Source organism: Enhydra lutris, unplaced genomic scaffold (assembly GCF_002288905.1).
Source record: "Enhydra lutris kenyoni isolate GAN:26980312 unplaced genomic scaffold, ASM228890v2 scaffoldscaffold11, whole genome shotgun sequence".
Classification (NCBI taxonomy): domain Eukaryota; kingdom Metazoa; phylum Chordata; class Mammalia; order Carnivora; family Mustelidae; genus Enhydra; species Enhydra lutris.
In genome coordinates this window covers 21911350-21925605 of record NW_019154095.1, presented here as the reverse complement: position 1 = coordinate 21925605, position 14256 = coordinate 21911350, and positions in this window count along the sequence as shown.

Here is a 14256-nt window from a genome sequence, read left to right as displayed (position 1 = left end):
GGGAAAGCTGGAAAGCAAGGGTACATGTTGGAACCAATGTACGAACATTCAGACTTCACAGTGTGATTATGATTGACCAAGAGGCACAGAATTGTAGGATATGTGGCCAACTAAGTACCCTGAGGGCTGAAAATAAATTTTGCAATCACATGAAATCCAGCAGACCTAACAGCAATTCTAATAAATATGGTAATATGATGATAAACAGTATTTCAAAATATCTACTACTGTCCTGCCATGCAAAATTATTTTTAGTTTCTACAGGAAACAAAGCCATATATACTGCTAATACTACCATGCTTTGTCTTCCACTTTATAATTGAAGAAAACAAGATTTTCAGTAGAGGTTAACAGAAATACAGTTAATTTTTTTTTCAATTAAAGTTTCACAGATGCCCCCAAATTTCATGGATTCCAGATTACGAACTCCTGCTCCACAATAATCTTATCAGATAACTCCTATTATAACAAATTTCACCTGAAGAAACAGTCCAGGAGAGCTCAGTCAGTCATACAACTAAAAAACGTGTTACCAGGAATTTGAACTTTGTCAGTCAAGCTCGATAGTTACTATTATATGCTACGGTATGCCGGCTTTTTTAAAGGAATTTACCAAGAAATTCTATCTCCCAGGCTTTTGATTTCCCACTATTATGTGAGCATTTTTGCCCATAGTAATTTCTTGCAAAAGAATAGCCCGTTGCTTTTTCCTTGAGACTTGTGAAAGTAGCCTCCACTTTTATTTATCTGTAAATTTATGGTTTCTATAGAGATACACTCAACATAATCAAAATCTACCATCTGCCACTTAATCTCCCAAATTTATCTTAATTTCTTTTATTGTAATTAGTGGTGGTATCACTGTAACCAAACCAACGTGAGTTCACTCCTTGCTGAGTCACAGATAGAAACTGTATCAGTTGAGTTGTTGCACAAAGGGAACTTTATTTGCAGTAAATAAGGAGATCATAGGAAATAACTTCCAAAGCCATGACTCTTGAGCAAGGGTGAATAGGTTCCTTTTATTTAGGTTTAGGAGGAATATTTTAAAAGGGGATCTTTGTCATTGTATATAGAGGAGGGAATAAGGTCACGCATGTCCTTTAAGGAAACACGCCTATACATGTATTGTATGTTATGCAAATGAAGTTTGTGCTCCCCTTTGGGCAAAAGTTGAGTATTAGAATGAGGCAAGGGTAATTAGTGGTCATTCTAAAGGTCACTCCATGATCTGCCTGCGCAGGTTCATGACAGGGAGTTACGTTCAAACTGGTCTGAGTAGTCTGGGCAGGCTGGAGGTCCTGAGTTAAGAGATAAGGCAGGAGGAAGAGCTTAAGGAAAAATGTAGAACAGAGGGAGGTGAGTTCAGGCAGTAAAGCTCAGGTCTTGGGATCGGGTAGGTGACACCACCATCCTCCCAATTACCAATTTTCAGAGCCTCCAAGCTGCCCATTCTCTCCAACCATATTGCTATTGTATTCGGTTTCCAATTTACTGTACCTCCACAGTGTCTTAAGAATTTGTTTTCTTCTTTTCATTTTGTTACTCTAGCATTCATTAGAAAGACATCGGACGTCACTATTCATCCAATCTCCCCTTGTTTCTAATCTTACCATCCTCCTCTACCAGCCTAAACCAAGACTTTTTAATCCTGTCTTCTTGCTTTCTATTGGGAAATTAGCCAGAGTGAGCCTTTTAATACATAAATCAGTGCAAAGTATTTTCTCTGTCCTCAACATAAAAAGTAGTTCTTTCCATGCCCTCAGGACCCTACATTATGTGGTGCCTGGTCACCTTTCCAACCTTATTGCCTACTTCTGTTTTCACACTCTGCTCCAGCTGGGCTCTTTACTTTCCCTTATGTATGTTAAGCACACTCCGTCTCTGTCCTTCGCACTGTTGTCCCTTCACCCTTCTCACAGAAGTAGATGTTCCCATGACAAACTTTATCACTTTATTCACGAGGAGGCTCAGAGCTCCTAAAATGTCATCTTGAGATAGGGAAACTGAGGGGATCCCATTAAAAAAAAACAAAACAAAACAAAAAACTGGGTTTTAACTCCTTTTCCTCCTCCTAGTCTTTGCTAGGAGCTGCACCGCTCCCAACACACACACACATACACACACACACACCTTAATGTATGTCCTCCTTATAAAGGACAAGGAGTTCATGATTTCTTTGGAGTCTCCTAGCACAATAGATAACACCTCAGGAATGACTGGGTAGGAATGACCAGGCAAGGCCATCATGTGTGTATTCTAGACCACTGGCACTAGACATCTCAACACCAAGACCTCCTGGCTCCAGGGAATCAGTGACTTATGATGGACATCTGGACCTGTCCTTGTTTAGACTACTTCTAGACGCCTGAGAGAACATATGCACCAGACCACAATCATCAGTAAAAACCCTAGACCCAAACAAAGGAGAGACTCTCTCTCCTTTGCTTTCGAAGTCTCCTGGACACTGTCTGTACCTGCACTCTCTACATGTCTTCACTAAACTCTGCTACACTTCCCACTGGCTCACATTTGATCCCTATCCTGCTATGCTTAGCAAGGACCCTCTTGGCTGGTCCTGCTGGACCCTCTTTGTCCTCGGGACCTAGGCTGCCTGTATCAATCTTGTCTCTGTCTCTCAGACAACCCTTTCTAAAAACTAAACATCTTAACCTACACACACACACACCCTTAAATTTTTTTATAGCACTCGTCATTACCTGAAATTATGCTTTTGATTCATTTATTTAGGATTAGGATGTAGGCTCGGTTAGACAGGGCTTTCTTTCATCTACACTGTCTAGAATAATCCCCGTTTTACAATTTTCATACTATCTATCATTAACTGATAGTATGTATTCATGTATTCACTTATCTGTCTTTCCCCCCAATTGAATGTAAATGCCATGAAGGCAGAGACTTTGTCTTCTTTGAGTCCACACTACACAGAATAGTGCATTTGTTGAATGAATGAATGAATGAATGAATGATTCCAGCCATTCTCTGTTTATTCCCTAAAGTACAACACTACGCATGTCACTGTCTTTAGTCCACAGGCTTTCAGTAGCTCATCCTATGTTCCAAAGGAGGTCCAAACTGAATAGTGGCTTGGAGCCAAGTTAAAGTCTTGACCCTTGATTTAACATAGCAGCCTTCAAACGACTTTATACCAAGGACTACATAGACAAATGGTTTTAAAAGAATTCATTTCCCAAATCTCAACAATCCTGTGTTCTTTCCTAAAACTGATGGACTTTGAAGAAGTACCTGAGGTGCAGGTTAACTCCTACTGTTTCTTCTTGCCCAACTTTGCTAGGAAAATTGCCTTTTATCTTAGCTAAAGAAGGAGATTTCTCCCTCTATCCCCATTTTTTGCTTTCAACAGTATTGAAAGAAGACATGCTCCAGTTGTCAGCTATAGATTTAAAAATTGTTTTGGGAATAGAACACTATGGAATTTTTGGCCCAGTACTCAAAAGGAGTTCATATAATTGACTGATACTGTGGTAACAGACCCCTATTCCTGTCGCCTTATTGTCATAATAGTTCTTTAATATTTACCATAAACATAAATTTAAAATAAGAATAAAATGATGCTGGGCACATGGGTGGCTCAGTGGGTTAAGCCTTTGCCTTCGGCTCAGGTCATGATCCCAGGGTCCTGGGATCAAGCCCCTCATCTGGCTCTAGGCTCAGCAGGGAGCCTGCTTCCCCCTCTCTCTCTGCCTGCCTCTCTGCCTACTTGTGATTTCTCACTCTGTCAAACAAATAAAAAAAAAATCTTTAAAAAAAAAGAGAAGAAAATGATGCTGAGTATTATCTAATTCTAGCAATAATTAATATTTATCCACAAATACTTTAGTGATTTTTTAAAACATTAATTATTTCTGTAAATAATGTTTTCTCAATACACTTTTGCATTTTTCATGTTTACTACTATTTTCTCAAATTCATAATATCTGTTATTTTGATCAATTGGCTGCACCTAATAACTAATAGTAACTCAGTGCAAATGATAAATTTTAATATAGCCTCATGATCAGAAGTTTGTTTAAATCAAATTTCAATTCATACAGCTCTTTTTTGCAGAGAAGGCTCTGAAGCATATAAAAACTATCTTAGGATAAAATTCTAACTGCTTACACTGCCAGTAGGAGGTTAAATTTGTTCAACCACTTTGTAAAAGTGGCAATATCTGCTGAAGTTAAATAGCACCTACCTGCTATGACCCAGCAGTTCCAAATAGACATATATTCACCAAATGGCATATACAAATGTAGCCACTTAATTCATAATAGCCCAAAGTTTGCAAGAGACCAAACATCTGTTAACAGTTAAACAGATAATTAACTTATGAGGCAGTCATACTATATATCAATAAAAATGAACTAATGACATCTATACATAATATGAATGCATTTTACAATATAAGGATCCAGACATCAAACTAATGTAATGTGCAAATAAGCAAAGACCAACCAGATGAGAACAGGCAGAAGCTGTTTTTTCAGAGCTTGTTGTAGCAAGCAATTAAGCCCCTCGCACTTCAGTTTTGACAGACTCAAAGGCAAGCAGAAGAGTAGGAAAGTTTAACAGAAAAAAGGGAAGGCCTCAGGTAATCCCCACCCCCTTGCAGATGATTGGCTTGAAGGAAGCTGTAGATGGGCTAAATAGGAGGGCATCTCTGTGATTGGTTAGGGCTGTATATTTAACTTTCTAGAGTTGGTTCTAAGTTGGAAACAGGGACAAAAAGTAGGTTGATGTCAGTTTTTAATCAAGTGCTGGCTATTTGGGGCCAATTGTTAAAGAAGTTATTGTTTGGACTCCTGGATTGACTAGAGACAGCAATCTGACCTCCTGCAGTCCAGGCTGGCTTTCGGGGGCCGGGGGGGGGGGGTGGTGGTGGTTATTATAGATAAAGGGTTGGTTTCCTGCACATGCTGCAGGTTACAAGTCAGAGTTCTATTTCTATATATGATCTGACCAGTAAGTTGGTTAGTGTATTAAATATCTCAGGTGAAAAGTCAGGATAGTGGCAGAGGGCCCAAGAGGGCTCTGGACTACTAGAAAAAGTCTATGATCTATTTCTTGTTCTGATTGGTGGTTATCATGTAAGTGTATATTCTTTCTGCAAATTTATTGAGCCATAATTTTGTGATTTATGTACATATGTTATATTTTAATACAAAATTTACTTTTTAATAAAAAGTTCCATTTAAAAAAGTACAATTTTGGGGACACCTGGCTGGCTCAGTCAGAAGAGTAGGTGACTCTTAATCTTGGAGTTGTGAGTTCGAGGCCCATGTTGGGTACAGAGATCACTTAAAAAAATAAAATCTTAATAGATAAGAATGATTTTTTAAAAAGTAAAATTTTCAAATCCCTTGGAGGCAGCATAATGGAAATACAAGTTCAGGAGGATAAAAGATAATATAAAATATCCATTTGTTAAAAAGAAGAGTTTCTTCTTGTTTGTGAGTTTGTTTTTTCATGGAGAATGATTGCTATAATTTCCGTTCTTTGGAAATATTTATAAGAATCCTGTGACAGTTTTATTTACTATTATTAATGTCAATATTTATAACTTGATGGCAATTGTAATCTTCACAAGTATTTAAGCTTATAATGAAAACTTTTATATGTTTATTTTAAAATGCACAAAGGGATATCTAGTCTTCTAAATTCTTTTTTTTTTAAGATTTTATTTATTTATTTGACAGACAGAGTAGGCAGAGAGGCAGGCAGAGAGAGAGGAGTGGAAGCAGGCTCCCTGCTGAGCAGAGAGCCCAATGCGGGGCTTGATCCCAGGACCCTGAGACCATGACCTGGGCCAAAGGCAGAGGCTTTAACCCACTGAGCCACCCGCCCTAGTCTTCTAAATTCTTATAGAGGGATGTTATCAAAGCATTTTGAAGACCACATTCTGCACGTACCTGCCCCTATCACTCTTGCATCTTTATGGAATGACCTTGTCTACAAAGGTACTTCAAGATCTTGCTCATTCTTCAGTGCACAACTTAAATATCATCTCTGTTGTGATTTCCAATTCCTATCCAGCAGTAACCAATATTTTCTCTTTGCTTCCATATATATTTGTTTGCAAGTTGCTTATTGAAAGTCACATAAATCATCAGTATCTAAAGACAAATATTTACAGGCAATTGTGTCAAAACACTGCAATAAATAGTAATGATTACTAAGAACTTAACTTTTCTTTCAAATATAAGTAATCTTTCCAAAAGTTATTTGAGAAGATACAAAAAGCATCTTTTTGTGACAAAAATGAAGTACTAATCTAGTCAATCTAGTCATAAAATAACATGGTGATTTTATAGAAAGAGTTTAAAATTATAATTTTAGGCCTTCTGTATATCATTCTTAAAACAATATTGTAGTAAAAGATTTATTAAGACACCTTACCATACATGTTTTAGGCATTCACAGATAAAAATGAATAAATCTGTAAATTAAGGCTTTTGACTGTACTTTTAAACTATAACCTATTAATATATTAAATAAAATAGGTATATATCATAATATACCTTATTGATAAACTGTAATAACATAATGGACAGAAAATTACATGCATTATTTCATATAAATATGTATGTATCTTTGTAGTCAGAGTGCCTGGAATACTCAGACATTTATATTAATTACCATATTTAACCAAAGTAACCACTTTTTTCTCCGACACAAGAGAAAAACAGAAGACAGAAAACAAGAACTATTTAGCTATCTTCTCTTCATGAGTGCTAGTGTCTTATTTTATCTCTACTTACAAGGGTTAATATATATATATAATTCAGATGCATTTGTGTATTTTGCCCATCTATAAATATTCTACACAATGTTAAATTATGTTTAGTGATTATGATATTGTGATTTATAATAAGAAATGTATATCTGGTCTTCATCCCCATTTCTGGCACAGTGCTCCTTTTTTTTTTTTTCCTTTTAGCAGCAAGAGTGGGATTATTCAGAGAGTGGTTAACAATGAACTTTTTTGTCTTTTGAAGAGATAATGCTGTTGCATAATTTTACATTGTATTTGAAAAAATAGTTAAGGATATATATTATATATTTAGAGCTAACTGTTGTAAGAAGAGTTGTATATTCTATTACTTCTGAAAAAATAGAAGCATAAGGAAGAGATAGAAAGTACCTTATCTGTCCACCCAGGTGCATAAAACAAAAGGGAGTAAGGAACTAAAAACAAAAGATAAAAAATAAAACCAGTAAATAGAAAACACAAGATAAATCCCACAGTATATATAATCACAATAAAAATAAACTAGTTCTATCCACCTATTTAGTTTTTTATGCTTCATATTTTAGATCTTTAGCACAACTTTATTTTTAATTTAAATTCAATTAACATATAGTGTATTATTAGTTTTGGAGGTAGAGCAATGATTCATCAGTCTCGTATAATACCCAGTGCACATTACATCACATGCCCTCTTCAGTGTCCATCATCAGTTACCCTATCCCCCAACCCCGTCCCTCCAGCAACCCTCAGTTTATTTCCTATGATTAAGAGTCCCTTACAGTTTGTCTCCCTCTCTGATTTCATCTTGTTTTATTTTTCCCTCTCTTCCTCTAAGAGCCCAGATGTCTATTGACAAATGAATGGATAAAGAAGATGTGGTATATATACACAATGGAATATTACTCAGCCATCAAAAAATTGAAATCTTGACATTTGCAACGATGTGGATGGAACTAGAGGGTATTATACTAAGTGAAATAGCTCAATCAGAGAAAGCATGATCTCACTCATATGTAAAATTTAACAATTAAAACAGAGGATCATAGCAGATGGCACAGAACTCCTTAAAACCCTTGACATTTCCTGTGTTGTGAGTGATAAAGATGTCTTTTATTATGTCAGTAACGTGACTTTTGGACTCTACCTAAGGGTGGGGGCTGGTTGCCAGGGGAACTAACCAAGTGACTAGTGGGTTGGAGCTTCCAGTCCCACGCCTCCTCTCCTGGGAAGGGAGAGGGGCTAGATGCTGAATCAATCATGCCTACGTTATAAGACCTCCATAAAAACCCAAAAGACTGGGTTCAGAGAGCTTCTGGGTTGGTGAACACATGGAGATTCTGGGAAAATGGCATAATTGGAAAGGGCATGGAAGTTCCATGTTCCTTTTCTTATACAATACCTATGCATCTTTTCCAACCAGCTGTTCTTGAGTTATATATATTTTTTTATAATAAACCAATAATCTAGTAAGTAAAATGTCTCTTTGACTTTTGTGAGCCACTCGAGCAAATTAATCAAACCTAAGGAGGGGATTGTTGAAACCTCCAATCTAGGGCCAGCTGTTCAGAAGCCCCGGTGATGTTAACCTGGCCATGTGACTGGGGTTGGTGGGGTGGTGGGTAAACAGAAGCAGTCTCGTAGGACTGAGCCCTTAATCCGTGGGATCTGATACTATCTATTGATAGATTATAATGTCCTAAATTATAGGACGTCTACCTAGTGTCAAAAATTGTTTGGTGTTGTGGAAAAATCCCTACCACTGGTATGTGGTGCAGAATCCTTTTAATGATCAGTGTTGTTGTTTTGTTTTGTTTTGTTTTGTTTCCGTTTCTTAAAAATTATCCAGATACCCAAAGATTCTTTATTAGTTAGCTTAATCATATATCTAAAGCAGTGCTATCAATAGAACTCTGTGATTATGGAAAATTTCTGTATCTGTGCTGTCCAATAGGGTAACCACTGGCCATATGTGACTATTGGACACTTGAACCATGGTTAATGCAACTGAGGAACTGAATATTTAACTTATATAAGTTTAATTAATTTAAATAACTACAGTAGCTATTATAGTACTTGCTACTGTCCTGAATAGTCTTAGGTTCTTAAAATTAGTTAAAAACCAGGAATATAATCTTAGTTAATATCTTAAGTCTTCATGATTGGAAACACTGTAAGAATTTTATAAATTAAACTTGTATAACCTTTTTAAAGATTTATTTATTTATTTTAGAGAAAGAGAGAGAGAGAGTATGTGTGCAAGCAGGGGAAGGGGTAGAAGGAGAAGGAGAGGGAGAGAGAGAATCTCAGGGAGTTTCCCTGCTTAGCCCAGAGCCTCAATGCAGAGCTCAATCTCACCACCCTGAGATCAGGGCCTGAGCTGAAACCAAGAATCAGACACTTAACCCACTGAGCCACCCAGGTGCCCCTCTAAAATCAAACTTTTAAAAAGACATCTATTATTATCATTTTATTATTTAAATATATATATGTTTTTATATTTCCAATTATTATATATTTTTATATTTCTCAATTTTTTTTTGAAAAATCATGAAAACAGCAATAATTTACTTAACTCATGAAATCAGTTTAGTGAATTTAAACCGTGTGACATTTAACCCTGGTCTTGTATAAATATAAGTGTTGTGCTGATGTTCTTTTTTTGGTACACTAAATCTTACACTCCTTAAATAATGCCAAAAATTCTCTCATATGGGAACTAAGGTCTTTTTTTAAAACCTCATAATTTTAGTAATGGAGGTTATTAAGTTAATGCACTCTTTAGCCACCACAATTTTTAAAATAAATGTAACAATGATGTCTGTATTACTTAAAAAAAAAAACAATTTTTAGTTTATCTCTGCTAAATATTCCCAGAGTGCACACATACCAACAGAGTGATTTTTGTAATCTCTTACTCTAAAGTTTCCCAGCATCAGAAAAGGAGAGGGAGAGGCAGAAATAGAAAAAGTAGAAGTGCAAAGAAGCCAACTTCAGACAAATACTAAGTTGTCACTGTAAAGAGCTAATGATGTCCTATCTACAAGAGAGATGACAAAGTTTAGATGCAGCAAAACCCATTTTGACATATATACACAGACAAGAGAAAGTCCCTGGCAATTTTATCAAGCCATACAATTAAAAAGCCAGAGATTTTGGAACCCTGAAGCATAGAAATGAACCGGAAGAGGAGTCTTCAACATGAAAGAAAATGATCTCTTCTATACACAAGACAATCTTCTCATGTGTGTTTCTTCTCCTTTTGTTCTAAGGGAGCTACTGAAAGATCATCTTGCTAAAATCAAATGTTGCCCATAGTAGTCACTGCAATTCCAATTTACCTCTGCAAAGCACTACCAGCAGAAAATAAATATACATTATTTTTAGAAAACATAAAGGAAACAGGGCTTTGGTCTGAAAGAGGTGCAGCTTCAGACTGAGAAGAGCACATGAGAGCTCTAGTGGTCAGTATGGTTGGTGCTGGAAGAACTTGGCACTGATCAGGGGCCAGACAAAACTGACAATGGGCACATGAAAGTAAACAAATCATTTCTCACAAAACTGGGGAGGACCCCTTACAAGGTTTTGAAACGCTGGCCTAAAGCAACATGTACCCAAAGAACATCAGTCTGAGGACACCTTCCGAACTCCCCCTTCCTCAGCCATGGCCCAAGGATGGACTTATCAGGTCTATGTCCAGACCTTCCTCATAGACTGTTCTTTGTATAGACCAAACCAGCAGGCCATAGAAGTAGATGCCACAAGGCAGAAAAGAAATTCACCAAGAATATAATATGAATCTGATCATTTAACCAAAAAGCCCCAAAAGAACTTATTCCTGAGAAAACAAAACAAACCCAGTGCAGAAGAATCACAATGAATATTAATCAGAGCTCAGTTCAGAGTAGAACTTACCTCCCACCTGTGGCCAGTGACATTTTGACTTAAACAGAGATTTCAAGACCTCCAATGTGCACATTACTATTGAGTCTAAAGTCTTCATCATCCAACAGCGAGGGGCTCAGCTAACCCTTGGTAGAATCTCTGTTTCTGTTACTATCCTCCATTTAAACAACACAACTGAAGTCAAAGTACGTTGGGTTTATTGGCTCATTCCAAGTGCTCAAGCCTATTCCATGAGGAGTCTCAGGGAATCTAAGTAAGAAATTATTAGAAGGGAAGTGTCACAGCACTTAGATTTGTTTTTTAATTTTTGGGGGAGGATTCAAGAAAGTGTGGTTCTATTCTGGATTTAGAGCTGTCAGAGCAGGAGAAATTCCATGGTAGGTTATCTTAATTTTTGTCTAGAAGGCAAAAGGAATAAAGTAAAACTAAATATAAAATGGATCAAAAAAGGAACACTTATATTAGCTGAGAGAGGTGGGTGTTTGGTCTTTTTTGTAGTTTATACAGCGCTCTTGTTCCTGACAAGTTTATAGAAGGGACTCATTTTTGTTTTGCTCTGTCATGGTCACAGAGTGGCCTTGTCCAATGTTGGTCTTCTGCAGAATTTGTTTATATTCAGCAGAAGAATACCAAGGCCTCTTAGAGCCAGATCAGCTCAGAAGCTGGTTTGTTCTTTCTACATCTTGGGCAAAATTATTTTAATTTCCTAATCAAAAAAACCATAGGACTCTTGTGAGGATTAAATTAACTAATAGATATAAGGAAATTATTACAAAGTTCAGAATGTATGAATTCTTAACATTTGCTAGTGTGATCATCATTTACTACCACATTGAACATATGTTCGCTTACCTCCCATTGAATAATAAGCACTCAGAGCTTTATTTATCTCTGTATTTCCTACCCCAGTGTGTGCTCCCTCCATCAGCACTACACAAAGAAGGGTGTTGGGAACCTGGGCTTTGGGTCTGGACTTTCTACCTCTTAACTATGTGTCTGGAGGCAGATTACATCACCGCTCTGCTCCTCAGTTTCTTTATCATAGAATGAAAAGAATTATAGCACCTTGAAGATGAAAGAAGGGAAGACACACAAAATGTCTAGAAGAGCACTTGACGCATTGTAAATGCTATAGATTAACTCCCATTGTGAGTATAGGTACTCAGTCAATATTTTACTGACTCCAGACATGAATTCTTCTCCTTTAACAGACACTAGGGTAAATACAGGAGTAAGGACAAGAAAGAAATGAGGGGCAGAGTCCTTTTCTAAGAAACAAACATAGATACTTAGCATGTTTCCGTGGAGGGATGGGTCCATTAGTGACATATCAATGTCCCCCAAGATGCTGCATGGCAAACAGAACCTGGGAGCAAGGATGTGACTCACTCACATCCTAGTACTGTATATAATGTAATACAGGAGCATAAAAACTTTTTTAACCCATAACTATTATATGGATGTCCATATGGAATAGACAGAGGAAAGTGTAAAGGGAAAACCCCTAGAGCTCCAAGAAACACAGTTGAAAAACAAATAGTTGGAAATAGCACTAATGCTTAATCTTAACTGCCTTTTCTCATTTTTAAAAATATATTCATTTGTTAGTACATCTAAATAATTTTAGTATTTTTCAAACAATTGACTGTTTAAAATAAGTTTTCTATAATGAGTGTGTTTCCTAGAAATATTCCAGAATAAAAGTGATTTTGCATATTATGATAAATTACACTCAATTATTTTAGAACTATATCTTAATAAATATCTAAACTCTTGAAGTATTATGTCTGTGTAAAAAACAGAGATTAGATTATTTTTGTAAATATTGCTAAACTTTGGGGCACCTGGGTGGCTCAGTCATTGGGCGTCTGCCTTCAGCTCGGGTCATGATCCCAGGGTCCAGGAATCGAGCACCGCATCGGGCTTCCTGCTTGGCGTGGAGCCTGCTTCTAGCTCTCCCACTCCCCTAGTTTGTGTTCCCTCTCTCTCTGTCAAATAAATTAATAAATATTTAAAAAAATTTTTGCTAAACTTCAGCCTAATGCCACTTCCCATGGAATTAATTAAAACATTTTCTTTTATTCATAGAACTTAGTAGCACTTCTAAAAATTCATCGCATATATTTTCTGCCTAGAATTTCTATCAAAATCAATATAAATTCATATTTAAAATGCAGAATTAAGGAATAGTCTAGTAAAAGATTTACCAAATGAATTAATGTACTCAAGAACATGTACCTGCACAATTACATTTAGGACCTATGTTTGGGATGTTTTCAGAAACAACCCTCAGCATACGATTTCATTATGTTGAACATATGATTAACTCAAACAGCCTTTCCATTTATTTTTTCAGCATGTTCCATGTATCTGAAAAGGCCAGTGGAACATATGTTAGCACCAAGAAATACCATTTCAAAGGACTGGTTAGTAACTTGGGGCCTACCGTGGGGAGCAAGGGAGAAGGCATTAATTTTTTAAATGCTTATATATCAGATGTTCTGTAATCAAAGTCCCAAGTTTGGCTCTTTTTAGGCAGGATACTTTCAGAATTTTCTAGACTGAGTAAGAAAATTAAACTTATCTTAATGAAATGGTGTAGAAGCAAGGTAAGGATATGAACAAATCATGGAAACTCTTTAATTCAAGCGATCTGTAGCAAGTTTTTAGAAAGAGAAAAGAATCCAAGAGGGACCCAGGAATGTGTAGAAAGTATCTCTGAGACTCTAAAATAATTAAAGAAATGTTCTACAGAGCAAGAAAAATATTGGAAAGGAAATTATGAAGCCAGGTGAGCTTAAGAGATAGTTTTACTATCCTTATTATGACAAATGTTGTTTAAGCTTGGAGATATGTGAGTTTGTTGAAGAATACTTAACAGTGTTATCTTTATTTGGGTTCTCATGGTTTTAAAATGTTGTAATTTGGGACACCTGGGTGGCTCAGTTGGCTAAGTGTCTGCTTTCTGCTCAGGTCATGAACCCAGGGTCCTGTGATCTGGTTCTGTATTGGCCTCCTTGCTTGGCAGGGAGCCTGCTTCTCTCTCTCCCTGATGCTCTTATGCTCACTCTCTTCTCTCTCTGACAAATAAATAAATCAAACCTTTTAAAAAATGCTGTAATTTGTTAGATGCAATGACCAAGTTATGTTTTACTCCCTTTCAATTTTCTGTTCTTTTGAATATATAAAAAGTTGAATTGAACTTTTAAAATTAATGAGTAAAATATGGACTGAATCTCCAAGTGGAGAACTTTCTTCCTAATTTATCTCCTAAAATCACCAAATCAAGCAACTTTTATGCTTATTCATATGCTAATAATTGTATTTCACTGGATAAATGTTCATTTTAATCTTTTCATTTTTAAGGAAAGAAATGATGTATCATTTTCTTTAAAAAAAAAAAAATCACAAATGCAGGGTGCCTGGGTGTCTCTGTTGGTTAATTGGCTGCCTTTGGCTCAGGTCATGATTTCAGGGTCATGAGATAAAGCACTGTGTCGGGCTCTATGTCAGGCTCCCCACTCAGTGTGAAGTCTGCTTGAGATCCTGTCTCTCCCTCTCCCTCTGCCCCTCCCTCTACT